Source organism: Globicephala melas, chromosome 3, assembly GCF_963455315.2.
Source record: "Globicephala melas chromosome 3, mGloMel1.2, whole genome shotgun sequence".
NCBI classification, from domain to species: Eukaryota; Metazoa; Chordata; class Mammalia; order Artiodactyla; family Delphinidae; genus Globicephala; species Globicephala melas.
In genome coordinates this window covers 80819835-80839259 of record NC_083316.1, presented here as the reverse complement: position 1 = coordinate 80839259, position 19425 = coordinate 80819835, and the positions used below count along the sequence as shown (strand labels likewise).

General features: G+C 36.2%; 1 long non-coding RNA gene across 1 annotated transcript in view; it reads left to right on the top strand.

Annotated features, from left to right (window-relative positions):
• Positions 1-19425, top strand: part of LOC115848100 (uncharacterized) — a 359433-nt gene that overhangs the window by 242278 nt on the left and 97730 nt on the right. The gene's annotated exons all lie outside the window — the stretch shown is intronic.

Sequence of the window (19425 nt, the reverse complement as noted above, 5' to 3'; positions counted from 1 at the left end):
GAATAAAATTATATGTTGGCTTTAACTTTAAGAAAGGCATAGCTGATAGGTAGACAGATGTAAGTATAGATATATACATATCTATATCTATATCAATATATGTATCCTTTTGGTTCTGTTTCTCTAGAGATTATGGTAATGAGAGTGGTTCTAGAGGAAGAGAATTTTAAGGATGAGTTTTATGAATTGGTTTTAAGGTTTCTGGAACTGGTTCTTTAATCTGATTAGATGTAAAGATCTTAATGACACCGATGATCCATAGCATGAACTAGTAATAGAAATACACAAAATATCAACATTGGATGCTTCCAGTCAATCACTTATAAGACTCAGGGAGCTGGGGGACTGAACATTGGGATGCATGTGTCTTTTTGAATTATGGTTTTCTCTGGGTAAATGCCCAGTGGTGGGATTGCTGGGTCATATGGTAGTTCTATTTTTAGTTTTTTGAGGAACCTTCATACTGTTCTCCATAGTGGCTGTATCAATTTACATTCCCACATACAGTGCAAGAAGGTTCCCTTTTCTCCACACCCTCTCCAGGATTTATTGTTTGTAGATTTTTATTACGGCCATTCTGACCAGTGTGACGTGATACCTCATTGTAGTTTTGATTTGCATTTCTCTAATAATTAGTGATGTTGAGCATCTTTTCATGTGTTTGTTGGCCATCTGTATGTCTTCTTTGGAGAAACATCTATTTAGGTCTCCTGCCCATTGTGGATTGGGTTGTTTGGTTTTTTGATATTGAGCTGCATGAGCTGTTTATATATTTTAGAGATTAATCCTTTGTCAGCTGCTTCATTTACAAATATTTTCTCCTATTCTGAGGGTTGTTTTTTTGTCTTGTTTATGGTTTCCTCTGCTGTGCAAAAGCTTTTAAGTTTCATTAGGTCCCATTTGTTTATTTTTGTTTTTATTTTCATTACTCTAGGAGGTGGGTCAAAAAAGATCTTGCTGAGATTTATGTCAAAGACTGTTTTGCCTATGTTTTCCTCTAAGAGTTTTATAGTGTCCGGCCTTACATTCAGGTCTTTAAGCCATTTTGGTGTTTATTTTTGTGTATGGTGTTAGGGAGTGTTCTAATTTCATTCTTTTGTGTGTAGCTGTCCAGTTTTCCTAGCACCACTTATTGAAGAGGCTGTCTTTTCGCCATTGTATATTCTTGTCTCCTTTGTCATAGATTAGGTGACCATAGGTGCATGGGTTTATCTCTGGGCTTTCTATCCTGTTAAGGAAGAGATTTTAGTACCTTATGTGCTAATAATTTGTGCATGCCTGAGAACAAGCTGCTAATATTTGGCTTCTAGTTTTTGAGTAGATAAAGCAAAGGGGTCAATGGAATATGTTAATTCAATGCCCATAAGATGAAAACATACGGTTTGATTAGGAAAAGCAAATAAATGCTTGGAAGAATTTTATCCTCTAAGGCCTCATAAATGGACGTTAGCTAATAAATGTTCTTAATGTTAAAGTACAGTATTCTGAGTGAAAAATCATGAGTATCATGCAAACATAACATTAAAATGACAAATACCTTATTCCAGAAATTCATTTATGGAGAACTAGTAAGATTTATGATGGCTTCAAAGATCATTTGAAAAACTAGGCATTTATGTGTAGTGTTAGGGTAAGATTTCTCAGTTAGATACAAAACTGGCTAATATCCTACAAGGCCCTACCATGTAATCTATTTCTTCCCCTGGAAAGAAAGTGTTTGCCTCTCTGCCAGACAAATTCTACAAGTTAATCATAGGTTGGAGAGGTGATAGAAAAGTCAAGCCTGGCACTGCACTGAAAGTACAGCTAGTAATCTCTTAATAAGTCATTAAGGCTCAAGAGACTACCACTGAAAAAATAAAGAATAAAAAGAAAAGATGTGGTGAAGTCTAAATAAGCAATAGCAAAATAAAGAGAAAGTAATATAAAGTGATGAAAGGGATAAACACGAAAGAGTATTTTCAGAAAAAATTTGAAGTCTCTTTCTCTTAGTTGAAAATTGCTTTATGTGTAAACTTTTCTGTATTTAATATAGCCTATTCAAATAAAATATGCTGTGAGTTTTATAGAGGAATTTGTTTAATTAAAGGCAGCTTCTCATGCATAAAATCATTTTCCTTAAGAATGAAGAAATGCATATTCAGAGGATTCTTTTTTCAGCTAACAAGTTAAAATCCCTTAAGTCATTTTGAAAATTCTAATCTCTAATTATGTTTAGTTTATTATTCTCAGAATCTGTAATTGACCTCTGGTGCATAAATATAGGAGAGAGTTTCACATGGATATATTTGGGGTGCAGAATGCTGGGCTTATAGATAGACACTCAGTAGGTATTCTTTATCTTATTTGAGTAATCATAACTATAAAACTCTCTCATATGAGCCCTGTTCCATCCCGATTTTTAATAAAACTGCCTTTTGAAAGAATAAATTATTTCATCTTATTTCTGCAAATTGTAAATATGTCACTGACTGATGACTTAGATTATATCTGAACTGATGACCTTGAGCTAAAAGGTTTAACATCCCATTATAAATCAATCCCCTGAGTCTTCTTTCTTCCCATTTGTGTTTTGTTATTATGTGCATGCCTGAATACTGTTATTTAAAGATACATTAGTGCTCTTAAGCACATACTGCTAAGTAACTCTAGTCACTCTCTTGTTTCCAGGAGAATATATACTAAATATTTATCATCAGAATAAACAAAAACTACTTACATTATAATTGTGATTCTCCCAAAATAAATCTTATCATACAAGAGTACTTAACCATCTGTCAGCACTCAGAGATTTGTTTTTATCTCCAGATTAAAAACAAAATTGTTAATATAGTAACATTTTTGAATATTATTTCATTCAAGGAACAAGATTTTGTGCTGGAGAGAGTGTGGAGAATAGGAACCCTTCCTGCACTGTAGGTGGGAATATAAATTGGTGCAGCCACTGTGGAGAACAGTATGGAGGTTCCTCAAAAGACTAAAAATAGAGTTGTCATATGCTCCTGCAATCCCACTCCTCGGCATATATCTGGAGAGAACTATAATTCAAAAAGATACATGCAACCCTATGTTCATAGCAGCATTAGCCACAATAGCCAAGACATGGAAACAACCTAAATGTCCATCAACAGATGAATGGATAATGAAGATGTGGTACATATATACAATGGAATATTACTCAACCATAAAAAAGAATGAAATAATGCCATTTGCAGCAACATGGGTGGACCTAGAGATTATTATGCTAAATGAAGTAAGTCAGAAAGGACAAATACCATATGATATCCCTTATATGTGGAATCTAAAATATGATACAAATGAACCTATCTACAAAACAGGAACAGACTTGTCCTTGCCAAGGGGGAGGGGGAGGGGGAGGGATGGATTGAGAGTTTGGGATTAGCAGATGCAAACTATTATATATAGAATGGATAAACAACAAGGTCCTACTGTATAGCACAGGGAACTATATTCCATACCCTTTGATAAACCATAATGGAAAAGAATATAAAAAAGAATATATATATATGTGTGTGTATATCTATATCTATATCTATCTATATCTATCTATATATATATATCTGAATCACTTTGTTGTACAGCAGAAGTTAGCACAACATTAAAAAAAAAGGAACAAGAGTTTGTCATTCTTTAGCTAAGTTAGCAAGGAAAATTATGGAAATGTGTGTTTTCCAAAGAGTAATATCAGAGCATGTATAATTTTCTTTTTAAAAGTATCTATCCGTTTGTTCATCCATTATCCATCTGTCCATCATTCATCCATACATCTATCCAAGAAATATTTGCTGAAATCTACCATGTCCCAGATACAGTTCTAGGTACAGAAATAAAATGAACCTCTGTTCGTATAGGAACAGTACATTTACTATAAATTTAAATTTTGATTGATTAGAGTAGACTTCTGTTCCTTTTAATGTATAGAATGTTATCTGACACACAGGGATATGGGACATTCTGGGTTTGATTTATCTTTTTATCTTTGCTTTCTCTCTTCTCTCTCTCTTCCTAAGTTATGCTTTTTATCTTTTTCATCTGCTTTCTGTTTGTATACCTATAACTTACCTCCTGTTACACTGAGTTATTTTACTATTCACATCCTCTATCAATATTTTTTTTACTTTAAGCAATTATGTTTCTCTTGCCACACAAAATTTTCCTTATTTCAAAATTTTTCATGATAATTTGAATTCATTTTATTGAAAGTGTAAATGCTCCCATTAAAGTGCTTTTATTTTAAAACTTGTATGGAAGTACAATGAACACATTTTTAAAAAATTCTCCTTTTATATTTTTTTCACTATTTTTGCCTTCACTGCAGTGCATTTGCTCTATTCCCCTAGGTCTCTATTTTTCAGTTATTCATTCTCTTTGTCAGTTGACTTTAATTTGTTCAAATTGCCTACTTATATTTATATATCATAATATATACTATTTGGTATTAGTAGCTAGTATGGACTCTTGACATCAAATATTTTTTTCACAATTTGATTTTCCCTGGTAAGTCATGCTCACTTTTGAACTCCAAGCAGGGTCCAGTGATGGACTGTTGGGCACCTTCTGTAGGTCAGTATAAAGTTGCCTCACCTTAAGTGGGATGAAAAAGAATGACCTTAAAGGCAGCCTACTCTTCAGTTCAGCTGGAGGCTTCAGGATTTGATAGGCAGGTAGAACCCTCAGTAATCCTCTTCTGACAGCAAGAAGGTGGTTAATTAATAACTTTAAAATTTGTGGTGAGTATTTTTCTGAGAACATTAACTAGAGTAAAAGTCAATAAGCCTCCTTAGAATGAGGAAGTGGATGTAGAGATTTTAGGCCTGGCAACAGAGCATAGTCCTTCATAACTCTTTCATCAGCACCTCTTGAATTTCTAGGTGGGGTTGATACTTCCCCCCTTTCCAATTGGTCACTCTTAGGAAAGTTGGGGGAAAAGAGACACATTTATATGCTTAGGTCACCTTCTCTGTCCTCTCTTACTGTAGTTGCTAATTTTCCGAGTTCATTCTAACATAAAGAAGGAAAAAACTACATTAAAAATACTATACATTTTTAGCTCTAAAAAATAAGGGTATAGGATGCAGAATTCGTGTCTCTGCACAACTAGGGCACCTACCAGGCACTGGTGGGGGACCACAGACACCTAAGGGAATGGGAGAAACCCCCAGCAACCAGGTAGGACGTGGGGAGTGGGGGGAGTGAAGCGGGAGGAGAAGTGGTCGCCAGACAGGACTGGCGCCCCTGAGGGGTAGTTGGGGGAGGGGAAGGGATCCCACGCCCGAAGGGGGAAATTGGGGAACCATTGGGAGGACAGATGATTGAAAGGGAGCATGGCCAGGTTTCCCTTACCCACGTGGGCCCTGGAAGCCTGCTGAGATCCCAGTCCTAATCCTCTGCCCACCAAGGCCCCCCTCCAGCCACGTGGGTCCAGAGGGAATGGAAGGGAGGGAAGGGGGAGCAAAAGTAAAGCCTGGACCTCTGAGGCTAGCACCTCTGGGGTGAGGCTAGGGGAGGGAAGGAGTTCCTACACCCAGCAGGACCCACCCACATTTAGGGGTGCAGCAGGGATGGGGGAGATGTTGGGGGGGGTGCGGAGGAACAGAAGGGAACGCAGCCAGCTCTTTCCCTGTCCACTTAGGCACCAGGGAGCCTGTTGGACTCCCAGACCTAATCCTCTGCCCTCGGAGCCTCCCTGCTGCCACGCAGAGCCCAAGCCCCGCCCCTACACTCCCACCCAGGGCCTTACCTCCAAGCTCCAGAACTCCACACTCCAGAGGCCCTCCTTTGGAGGTGCTGCCTTTCCCCTTCTGCACAGGTCCTAAGCAGAGGCCCTGCCCCATGCTTCAGTGTCACCCTGCCTAGGCCCCGCCTCCAAGGCCTTCTCCTGCTGGCTGCGTGCATCCTGAGCCTAGGCCCTGCCACACGCTCAAACGTCATGCCCCCACTGGCCTAGGTCCTGCCCCACCCTAAACCCTGCCCCTGCTTAAGTTCCACCCCAGCCTAAACTCCACCCCCATAGCCAAGGCTTTTTTTTGCTTTTCCTTTTTTCCTCTTTGAGATTAGGGCTCTGTTTTACCTTGTTGATTCATTGTTGTTCATTCATTTATATTTTTATTTTTCCTAATAAATCTTTTATTTTTCTAATTTTATTTTATTCTATATACTTTGTTATTGTTCTCTCCTTTGGCTTGTTCCCCTCGCACCCCCTTTGTTCGGAGGAATCAGGCTCCCTGACTTCAGATTATACTACAAAGTACAGAAATCTATGGTATTGGCACAAAAGCAGAAATATAGATCAATGGAACAGGATAGAAAGCCCAGCGATAAGCCCACGCACATATGGTCACCTTATCTTTGATAAAGGAGGCAAGAGCATACAATGGAGAAAAGATAGCCTCTTCAATAAGTGGTGCTGGGAAAACTGGACAGCTACATGTAAAAGAATGATATTAGAATACTCCCTAACACCATACACAAGAACAAACTCAAAATGGATTAAAGACCTAAATGTAAGGCCAGACACCATCAAACTCTTAGAAGAAAACATAGGCAGAACACTCTATGACATAAATCACAGCAAGATCCTTTTTGACCCACCTCCTAGAGAAATGGAAATAAAAACAAAAATAAACAAATGGGACCTAATGAAACTTAAAAGCTTTTGTGTAGCCAAGGGAACCATAAACAAGACGAAAAGACAACCCTCAGAATGGGTGAAAATATTTGCAAATGAAGCAACTGACAAAGGATTAATCTACAAAATGTAGAAGCAGCTCATGCAGTTCAGTATCAAAAAAACAAACCACCCAATCCAATAATGATCATAAGACCTAAGTAGACATTTCTCCAAAGGAGTTATACAGATTGCCAACAAACACAGGAAAGGATGCTCAACATCACTAATCATTAGAGAAATGCAAATCAAAACTACAATGAGGTATCACCTCACACCAGTCAGAATGACCATCATCAAAAATCTGCAAATAATAAATGCTGGAGAGGGTGTGGAGAAAAGGGAGCCCTCTTGCACTTTTGCTGGGAATGTAAATTGATACAACCACTATGGAGAACAGTATGGAGGTTCCTTAATAAACTACAAATAGAACTACCATATGACCCAGCAATCCCACTACTGGGCATATACTCTGAGAAAACCATAATTCAAAAAGAGTCATGTACCACAATGTCATTGCAGCACTAACTATTTGCAATAGTCAGGACATGGAAGCAACCTAAATGTCCATCGACAGATGAATGGATAAAGAAGATGTGATGTGTCACATATATACAGTGGAATATTATTCATCCATAAAAGGAAACAAAATTGAGTTATTTGTAGTGAGGTGGATGGACCTAGAGTCTGTCATACAGAGTGAAGTAAGTCAGAAAAAGAAAAACAAATACCATATGCTAACACATATATATGAAATCTAAAAAAAGAAAAAAAATGGTTCTGATGAACCTAGGGGGCAGGGCAGGAATAATGACGCAGATGTAGAGAATGGACTTGAGGACACGGGGACAGGGAAGGGTAAACTGGGACGAAGTGAGAGAGTCTCATGGACTTATATACACTATCAAATGTAAAATAGATAGCTAGTGGGAAGCAGCTGCATAGCACAGGGAGATCAGCTGGGTGCTTTGTGACCACCTAGAGGGGTGGGATAGGGAGGGTCGGAGAGAGATGCAAGAGGGAGGGGATATTGGGATATATGTATACATATAGCTGATTCACTTTGTTATAGGGCAGAAACTAACACAACATTGTAAAGCTATTATACTCCAATAAGTATGATAAAAGAAAAAGTATGGACATTTTGAGAACTCATGGTAATGACATAACCTCACTCTGAGTAACTGTTTTATTAGTGGGTTTAATAGTTAGAAAGTTATATTAATTATTTGGAATTCCAAGATAATAAATAATAAGAATGTAATATAATAATTCTGCCTACCCTCTAAGTTTTTCATAATATGTGTAATCTGGTCCAGTATTTATTTATAAACCAAGTATTTATGGCTACAGGAGAAAAAACAGCCTTTTATTTTCTCTATTCTATTCAGAAAAGACATGCTATTTTAGGTGAGTTTAAACCATTTTTGTATGTGTACTTCACTGTTTCGTTATCCAAACTTAAAAAAAGCAAAACCAGTATAATTTAAAAGAGATTTTCAAAATTATTTGACAATTTGTTACCACGATTTCCAGTTTTCAAGATATAACCTGTTTATGTTAGTAATAATTTTTACTGATATTCAAAATGTTCTTTTTGAATCTGACCCTCCTCTTGACAGGGACAAAAACTACACTGTTAACTCAGAAAGGCGACATTATTTTACATAGTTTTATATAGCCTCATGGCTCTTTAATGATATGACAAAGCATCTCTCTGCCAACCTGAACTTGCAGCAGGGAAACGTGATTAGAACTGCCACCAGAGGAGTCTTTCAGTCCTAAAGTCTCAGCATGGACAATTCTCCTTTCATGCCTTGCAGATCTTTCTGAAGGGCACAGGTATCACACCACAGCATACATGGAAGCCATATATGAGGGGAGTAAATATTGGTTAGAACCAGGAGCAAAAATATAGTTCTGAATGAGAACAATGATACAGAAACCTGACAAAGGATTCCCTCATGTGGCTGTATAAGGTCCTTTATATAGGGTCAGTGTGCAATGTGATGATCTAGATTAATCTTATATAAGGCTGTGGGAGTATGGGTTAAAAGTAAAATATATAGAAGCTTTGAGAGTCCTTTAATATTTTCTACAATTTATAGTGAATTCTTTAAAATTTTGCTATCTATCACAAACTGCATAACATAAAATAAGTACAAAGTTATATGAGTTTCTCGTGGGTTCAGGAGCAAGTCTAGAATAGTGCTCAATGATTATTTGTGAATTTGCATGAATTTTCACATAGTCAATGCTAAATGATATCAAGCTTTTTACATACTGTAATAGTATTATAAATCTGTAATAACTTTATTATTTTTCATGACATTTTCATTCTAACAAGATTAACTATCCCTAGTAATCCTCACAAATATCAAGTTATCAAACTTTAAATACAGACTTAGAATGTGGCAGTGATTCACTATTTATATGCCAGTGCAGTTTTTATTTGTGGGTGTGTTTCAGGGAGAATCCCAGGGGGAGTAACTCTGATGACTATCTTTGTAATTGTGTTTCTAATCTTGTTTTATATATCTGTGTGATATATGAAGCAAGATTAAAAGGTAAGTTATGAAATTGAAAACAAAAAGAATAGATAGAAGGAAATAAGTTGTGATAATCACATTGCTATTTCCCTTTGAGAGGTGTTTTTGGAGTCTTTCCCTCTCTGAGAATAGGTTTTAAAATTTGTTTATGATGCTTTGTAATTAGCATAAGTCCCCAGAGAGGAGAAACTGTCTCAAGAAGAGTTCTCTTCATCTTTTATGAGAAATGCTTTGATACCAATGACTCTCTCACCCCTTGCTTTATATTACTTTAGTGAAGAGTCTCCTGGCTACTGTCATCTTGTGAAATGGAAGCATAATCCATTTGCTTTGCCACATAAGCCATCCTTGAAATTTGGTCAGAGCTCGTTATGCTGCCTGTGCCTCATTTGGGCCGAGGCGTGGAGGAACATAAAACTAAAAACTTAGCTTGAGGCACAGACAGAATGGATTTCAGTTTTGTAAAGAATTAGAAATTGCTTTAGGATAGATGGATTTTACACAGATAGGAAATAAATGTCCTCTGAGAAGAACTTGCAGGTAGAGAGAATGAGTGTAAAGTATAAGGAGAATGCTGGGAGAAGGGACAAGTACACAGAGAATGAAAATGACAAAGAGGTGTATATGAAATGCCATTAAGAAGGAATATTATGAAAGTGTGCATACTAAAACAAGAAACAAGTGCAGCACTAGCTGTCTAAAGGAAAATATTGCTCATATATCTGGCCAGAACTGCAATAGGAAATAAATTTGAGAAAGTTAGTTATTGAGTATGTATACAAAACAAAATAAGGCAGTAAAATATGTAAAGTTTGGAATCACACGCACTTTGTTACAAGTGTGAGATTGTGAGAGTAATTTAAATTTGACAGAAAAATAAATAACTGGAGTATCAGTATAACAAAATATAAGCTGATTTGGAAATACTCAGAGGGTAGTGAGAAAATAGAACTAAGAGAAACACATACTCTTCCTGTGGCTATAACTTTCATATAAGAAAGTATATTATACTTACATTTTATACGCAATTGATTACCTTACAGAATACAAACTGAAGTTAAATTATATTAGTATTCTTGGTCCAGGTTAGGCAGTAAAAAGAACCAATGCCCTAAGCATGCTTTTAATAATGCTGCACTTTTAGTGCTTCCTAAATGCACACTGTAATTTTTCTTTTCCTGTGACTGTGAATATTTCTTTTCTTCCCTGCTTCCCTCCCTCTTTCTTTCTCTCTCTCTCCTTCTCTCCCTCCCTTCCTTCCTTCCTTCCTCCCTTCCTTCCTTCCTTCCTTCCTTGCCATTTACCTGTGACCAATTTCCCCACTCTGTGTAACATCACAACCATGCTGCTTTTCCATGATACTCAGCTTTCTATCTCTCTGTCTGTCATCTATCCATGTATTTATTTATCTATCAATTTTCTAATTCTGTTACCGAACTCAGGTTCAGCTGCTTGCCACTCAAAAGCCAATAATCGAGAGGCAACTGTCAGTAGAAAGGAAAGATGCTTTAATCAGAAAAGCCAGCAATCTGGGGAGAAGTTGGACTCATGTCCAGAGACCAACTCCAAAGATTCTGCTCAGCCATGACAGTTTTTTTTTTTTTTTTTTTTTTGCGGTACGCGGGCCTTTCACTGTTGTGGCCTCTCCCGTTGCGGGGCACAGGCTCCGGACGCACAGGCTCAGCGGCCATGGCTCACGGGCCTAGCCGCTCCGCGGCATGTGGGATATTCCCAGACCGGGGCACGAACCCGTGTCCCCTGCATCGGCAGGCGGACTCTCAACCACTGCGCCACCAGGGAAGCCCGCCATGACAGTTTTTAAAGGAGAAAAAGGTGAGGTGTGGGGGAGAATCTCAGTGAATCATCTAGGCAGGAGGTGGGTTCTGCATCATTCTCTATTACTTGCAGACACTCCAACTCTCTGTTTGGATGTTATCTTGCCCACATGATTTGCCTGCAGGATTGCTAAGGGAGCTGTTGGGGGTGAAGAGCTGGTCATTATTTAACTACTTAATTCTTCTTCTTCTTTTTTTAATTCTTCATTCTTACTACTTTTTATCTAGGAGAAGAATCAGCAGGTTAGGCAAGGCACAGTGTGTATTCAGGAGAGCATGTCAGAAGTTAGTTTAAATTGCCTAGTGATCTTGTTCCTATAATTAGGTTCTTTCAAGGTTGGAAAGGGACAAAAATGGGCAAGCAGGAAAGGGGAAAAAGAGCTGCTTTCAATTCTACCTATCACTTTTCTAATTCTATGAACACAAAATGCGTATACATATATAGATATTTATTTATTATTTTGAAATTTTATCTGCTCTAGGACAGGCTGAGAGGCTTCTAAGCTCTTTCTGTAAAAAATTTAAGGACAAGATTTGGGAAGTTTCTGGGTTGCCTTAAGTTACCTTGTGAATGAAAACTTACTCAAATTTACCACTTTCTTTGTAGTGTTTGTCCACAAAATGGATAAACTTGTTTAGAGGACTATCAAGTAGATAGGCTGATTTCCTGGTCATACTACACTTTCTAATTTCATGATGATAGATCTTTATCATCCATAGAAACCTGTATTGAGTGCCTTCTTTGAGTAAGAAAGTGAAAACCTGTGTGTGTGTGTGTGTGTGTGTGTGTGTGTAATTATTATTTTTAGTCTAATGTGGTAAAGTCTAATGTGGTTACTGCCTCTAATCCACCATTTTTAGTTGCCTGAATGAGGCAAGTAACTTTACTCCTCTGAGTTTCTGGTTTCCTCATATGTAAAATAGAACATATAATAAAAACTGCCTTGAATTGTTGTTTTTAATAAAATAATAAATATGTGTTTAGCACAGTACCTGGCATGCAAATAATACTCAGTGAAAGTTAGCTATTATTATAAGGTGATGATATGCATATATATAAATATAGAGATATATAGTAAAATTATAAAGTGGGTCATGCTAAAATTTCAGGATATTCCACCTAACACAGGAGTGAGGGAGATAATGAGATGGTTTGCATATATTGGAGGAAGGCTGTCTAGACAGGGTAGATGGAAGTGATAACAGAAGAAACAGAATGTGGAAGCAGAAGTACAAGCTGGACAGTGCCACAGAGACCAATTTTAACATACTGTGATTTAGAAGAAAGAGTATGTAGAGCGCTTTGGTTTTGTAGCTTACTTGATTGTTTGAGATACATTAAGTTTTGAATATAATGATTGTATGTATCCTGACAGTCTTGAAATTTTATTTGGGACCAGCTGGAATATCTTGTAGCATATTTAATAATGTTCTTTGTCCTGAAAGATAGATGAAAAAGTTCTCCAGTTGTTGAAACAATCAGATTTTTCTTTTCTTTAATAACGTGAAATCTGATGCTGTCTCCCCAAACAGGCTATTTTTCTTTACACTATTGACCACGCCCCAAATTAAGGAAAAGGTCACATTTAAGATTTTTCTTACCATTATTTTTTTTTCTGTCTTCTTGAAACTCTTCCAAGACATGTCCTGGGGTTTTATTGAAGTTCATTATGTTGTGAAAGGTGATCTTTGTCAGCAGTGAGAATCAAGAACAAAATGCTGAGTGTTGGCAAATTCTTGGATATTTATAATCTCATCAGCGATGATAGACACTGTTGAGAAAAAAAATGTAAGCAACATTTTAATAATTACCATGAGACTTTCTGCTTCTTTAGTTATATGAAAAAGCTTTTTTGTTTTTTCAGAGCAATAGTTATAGTATGTATCATGTACCCCTTCTCTAAACTCCAGATTTAAAAACTTGAGAAGTTTGTTTCTCTTTGGTTTGCACTTTTGTGTTACATTAGTTGCAAAAGCCTTAAAGTTGAAAGCAAATTGAGAAGTATTGATTCAACCTAGGTTTAGAGACAGTAGTTTAGAAAAATAAAATCATATGGTTGTATTGTACATCTCTCTTATAAAGTGGTAATTTCTTTCTTTGAACCAATGCACTTTCTAAAACAGGTTTGAAATAATTCTTAATACAGACTTCATAGACTCTTTCTCAAAATGAAGACACACTGTATTACACTGAATAGATTACTAATGTTTAAGTAGATTATTTAAAATATTTTTTAGCAATTTGTATTTTATCTTTAAAATAAAGTGGTTTCTAGAATGTGTGGTGACCAACTGCACCAATTTGCCTAGAACTGAGAGGTTTCCTGGACTGGCCTTTTAGTGCTCAAACCAGACAGTCCTAGGCAAACTTGGATGGTTGCTCTTACCCTAAATGTATCACACAGAAAAACAGGTAGTGTATAAAAAAATAGATGAACATCTCCTATATGGCCTGCATTTGTCATATATTCACATTTCAAATTCAACCAACAGAAATTAGTTCAGATTCTTAGAAAGGATTCAATATATTCTATTTATCTTAACAAATATATTTGTATAAAGAACAACTACTTTTGGAGTATCTATGGGCATATTCAAATGAAATATATATGCACCAAGGAACTCACCATTTAGTATTAATGATAATATTCACAAAGTTCTTGCTGTTTTAATTAAGGTGAGATCATAATTGAATTTTAAGTCAGATTAAATGGGAAAACAAATAACTGTGATATGAAACTGAGCAGATGGTGGTCACAGATAATAAAGGAAGAAAGAAGTAATAAAAAAAACACAGAGTTGAAATCTACCCTTTTTCTGTTTATCTCTAAACTCCTATTTAATTTCTAGAGTTCATTAAATTTTAAGGTAGCAATTTAGGAAAACCCAAGACAATTAGATGCTAATCTAGAATAATTTGTTTCAGCTGGAATATTGATTGAACCATACAATATTTGTAGTCAAATACTTTGCATTATTGATGAGCATTAGCTAGCAAGCATTTTATATATTGCTTCCACTATGTTAACAAGGGAAAACAACACTAACAACAGTAAGCAGATGCATAGGAAGTTCTCTGAAAGTCATTTGGGACAAACTTTTTTTTAGTATATAAAACTTTAAATCTCCCATTGACATCAATTAAATATCCAGGTATTGCTCCGTTTCTTTGCTTTTCATTACAGCAAGACTTCGTGTATGTATAGTCCATGTTTTCAGTCTCTACCTTCTCACATATCATATTATTCCTATGTATATACTTATTTATATCTTTAGCAGTGATTTTTTCCATTTTGCTTAAAATACATAACAAAATGTCCATTAGCCTCTTAACTTTTTTACTTTGTTGTCAAGGTATCTCAAGCATAATGAGGCAATATATAATTTTGATTCTAATCTGTGCCTTTCTTCCTCAGTTCAGTAGCATGCATCATCAAACCAATCTATTAACTGAACTTAAAATCCAAGAGGCATAATTGATTCCTTTCCTGCTTCCTAGAATATTGTATAGTACTTAGTTGAGTTTAACAAAAAATTGTTAAATCTCTTACTAAAAATTTAATAATATTTAGAAAAACATAAAAGAGAAGTTGAAAACCATACTGTATCAAGCACCTCCTCTGGGTAAGAAACTTTACACTTTTATTTTTTATTGAAGTTTAGTTGATTTACAATATTACATTGGTTTCAGGTGTACAACATAATGATTCAATATTTTTATAGATTATACAACATATAAAATTATTTTAACATATTGGCTGTATTCACTGTTTTGTACATTAATTCCTTGTAACTTATTTATTTAAAACCTAATTATTTGTATCTCTTAATCCCCTTCACCTATTTCGCCCCTACCCCAACCACCTCTGGTAACTGCTAGTTTGTTCTCTGTATCTGTGAGTCTGGTTTTGTTTTGTTATATTCGTTCATTTTATTTTTTAGATTCCACAAATAAGTGAAAACATACAGTATTTGTATTTTTCTGTCTGACTTATTTAAATAAGCATAATATCCTCCAGGTCCATCCATGTTGTTGCAAATGACAAAATATTATTCTTTTTTATGACTGAGCAATATTCCATGATATATATATATATTATATATATATATAATATATATATATATATACATGGCACATCTTTATCCATTTATCCATTGATGGACACTTATGTTGCATCCATATCTTGGCTATTGTGAATAACGCTGCAGTGGACATTGGGATGCATATATCTTTTGGAATTAGTGTTTACATTTACTTTGGATAAATATCCAGGAGTGGAATTTCCAGATTGTATGGTAGTTCTATTTTTAATTTTTTGAGGAGCCTCCACATACTGTTTTTTCATAGTGGCTGCACCAGTTTACATTGCCGCAAACAGTATACCAGGGCCCCTTTTCTCTACATCCTCTTCAACGCTTTCTATTTGTTGTCTTTTTGATAATAGCCATTCTGACCGTTATGAGGTGGTATCTCATTGTGGTTTTTGATTTGCATTTCTCTGATGATTAGTGATGTTGAGCATCTTCTCATGTACTTGTTGGCCATCTGTTTGTCTTCTTTGAAAAAATGCCTGTTGAGTTCCTCTGACCATTTTTCTAATTAGACTGTTTATTTTTTGATATTGAATTCTATGAGTTCTTCATATATTTTGGATATTAACCAGTTATCATACATGTCATTTGCAAATGTCTTCTTCCATTCAGTAGGCAGCCTTTTGTTTTGTTGATAGTTTCCTTTGCTGTGCTAAAGCTTTTAAGTTTGGTTAGGTCCCATTTATTTTTGCTTTTGTTTCCTTTGCCTGAGGAGACATATCCAAAAAAGTATTGCTAAGACCAGTGTCAAAAAGCATACTGCCTATGTTTTCTTCTAGAAGTTTTATGGTTTTAGGTCTTCCATTTAGGTCTTTAATCCTTTTTAAGTTTATTTTTGTATATGGTGTGAGAAAATATTCTAATTTCCTTCTTTTGCATGTACTGTCCAGTTTTCCCAGCACCACTTATTGAAGAGACTGTCTTTTCCCCATTGTATATTCTTGCCTCCTTTGTTGTAAATTAATTGACCATAAATGCATAGGGTTTATTTCTGGGCTTTGTCTTCTGTTCCATTGATCTATGTCTGTTTTTGTGCCAGTACCATACTGTTTTAATAACTGTAGCTCTGTAGTATAGTTTGAAATCAGGGAGTGTGATACCTCCAGCTTTGTGTTTTGTTTTGTTTTTCTCAAGATTACTTTGACTATTCAGGGTGTTCTGTGGTTCTATACAAATTTTAGGATTATTCTAGTTCTGGGGAAAAAATGTCATGGGTGTTTTGATAGGGATTATGGTAAATCTGTAGATGGCTTTGGATAGTATGGACATTTTAACAATGTTAGTTCTTCCAATCCATAAACACAGGATATCTTTCCATTTATTTGAATTCATGCCCTTATAAAAGAGGCCCAAGATATCACCCTTTACCCTCTTTTGCCATCTGAGGATACAAGAAGTCTGAAATCCAGAAGACCCTCACCAGACCATGCTGGCACCCTAATCTCAGACTTTCAGCCTCCAAAACTGTGAGAAATACATTTCTGTTGTTTTTAAGCTACTCAGTCTGTGGTATTTTGTTATAGTAGTCAGAACAGATGAATACAAACGATTTCTAAACTAGTAATAGAATCATATGTAATCAGTGAATAGAGTGATAAGGGTGGTGCCGGCCAGTAACTTGAAGGAGGATATCATGCTTCCAAAGGTCCTATGTTATTCCAAAGCAACCAGTGCATATCACTGCCATAATGCCTTCCATAATTATTTATTGCAATTCTCTGTTTACTTGTCTGTACTCTAGTTAGACTGTGATATGCCTGAGAGCAGACAAGGGTTTTTTTTCTAGCATCAGCCTCATGTAAGTGTGTTTTCAGAAAGAATGTCTTTTAAAAAAAAAAGTGAGGTAGGAAGGAAGCAAACTGGAAGGGATAGAGGGAGGAAAAGCAATAAAGAGTATGTCCATGACAACCAAAGACTGCTCTTGAAAATTTTATGTCCATTTGTTCTGAGGTATTCTATTACGGTGATGGCTCTTTTAAGGTAACATGGCCCTTAACCTGTAATGCGTCTTTCCCTGTGTGTGTGTGTGTGTGTGTGTGTGTGTGTCTGTCTGTCTGTCTGTCCAGTTGTCCCTATCTCTAGCCCATTTGTCTCTATACAGACATACCTCGGAGATATTACCAGTTTGGTTCCAGACCACTACAAGAAAGTGAATATCACAGTAAAGCAAGTCACACAGACTTTTTGATTTCCCAGTGCATATAAAAGTTAAGTTTACACTATACTATAGTCTATTAAGTGGACAGTAGCATTATATCTAAAAATATAATGTACACGTTTTAATTAAAAAAACTCTTTATTGCTAAAAAATGCTAACCATCATCTGAGCCTTCAGGGAGTTGTAATATTTTTGCTGGTGGAGAGTCTTACCTAGATATTGATGGCTGCTGACTGAGAGTTGGAGTGGCTGTAGCAGTTTCTTAAAATAAGACAACAATGAAGTTTGCTGCATTGATTGACTCTTCCTTTCATGAGCACTTTCTCTGTAGCATGAAGTGCTGTTTGATGGCATTTTACCCACAGTAGAACTTCTTTCAAAATTGGAGCTAATCCTCTTAAATGCTGCCACTGCTTTAGCAACTAAGTGTATGTAATATTCTAAATCCTTTTATTTCAACAATCTTCACAGCATCTTCACCAGGAGTAATTTCCATCTCAAAAACCATTTTTTTTGCTTATCCATAAGAAGCAACTCCTCATCCATTTAAGTTTTATCATGAGATTGCAGCAATTCAGTCGAATCTTCAGCCTCCATTTCTAATTCTAGTTCACTTGCTGTTTCTTCCACATCTGCAGTTATTTCTTCTGCTGAAATTTTGAACCCCTTCAAGTCATCCATGTGCATTAGAATCACTTTCTTCCAAACTCCCGTTCTATGAACAGGAGTTGATTTTTTGACCCCTTCCCATGAATCACAAATGTTCTTCATGGCGTCTAGAAGGGTGAATCCTTTTCAGGTTTTCAACTGACTTTGCCCAGATCCATCAGAGGAATCACTATCTATGGCAGCTATAGCCTTACGAAATGTATTTCTTAAAGAATAAGAACTGAAATTCTAAATTACTCCTGATCCATGGGCTGCAGAATGGATGTTATGTTTGCAGGCATGAAAACAACATGAATCTCCTTGTCCATCTCCATCAGAGCTTTTGGGTGACTACCAGGTGTATTGTCAATGAGCAGTAATATTTTTGAAAGGGAATCCTTTTTTTTTTCTAAGAATAGATCTCAACAGTGGGCTTAAAATATTCAGTAAGCCATGTTGTAAACAGATGTTGTCATCCAGGCATTGTTGTTGCATTCAGAGCACAGGCAGAGTAGACTTAGCATAATACTTAAGGGCCCTAGGATTTTCAGAATGGTAAATGAGCACTGGCTTCGATTTTAAGTCTTGGGCTGCACTAGCTTCTAACAAGAAAATCAGACTGTCCTTTGAAGCTTTGAAGCCAGGCATTGACTCCTCTCTAGCAATGAAAGTCCCAGATGTCATCTTCCGATATAAACCTGTTTCGTTAACATTGAAAGTCTGTTTGTTTAGCGTAGCCACTTTCATTCATTATCTTAGATCTTCTAGATAACCCACTGCAGCTTCTACATCAGCACTTGCTGCTTCACCTTGTACTTTTATGTTATGGAAGCGGCTTCTTTCCTTCAACCTTATGAAGCAAAATGAGCTTCAAACTACTTCTGCAGCTTCCTCACCTCTCCCAGCCTTCACAGAATTGAAGAGAGTTAGGGCCTTGCTCTGGACTAGGTTTTGGCTTAAGGGAATGTTGTGGCTGGTTTGATCTTCTATCCAGACCACTAAAACTTTCTACATATCAGCAATAAGGCTGTTTCACTTTCTTCTCATTTGTATTTTCACTGGAGTAGCAGTTTTAATTTCCTTCAAGGACTTTTCCTTTGCATCAACAACTTGGCTAACTGGTACAAGTGGCCTAACTTTCAGCCTATCTCGGCTTTTTTTGTGTGTGTGACAATTCCACAACTGAGATATTTTAATGTAAATATTATAAAATACATACAATAAAAAATACAGAATGATAATACATGATATAAGATGGAAAGTAAAAATCCTCCTCCCCACCCTCCAGTCTTCCAGTGGTGCAACTGTAAACACAACAGTTTCTTTAAAATACTGAAATTTAAAGAGTGGATATATGTATATGTATAACTGATTCTTTGCTGCACACCTGAAACCAACACAACGTTGTAAATCAACTAGACTTCCACAAAAATTTTTTTAAAAAAGAAAAATATA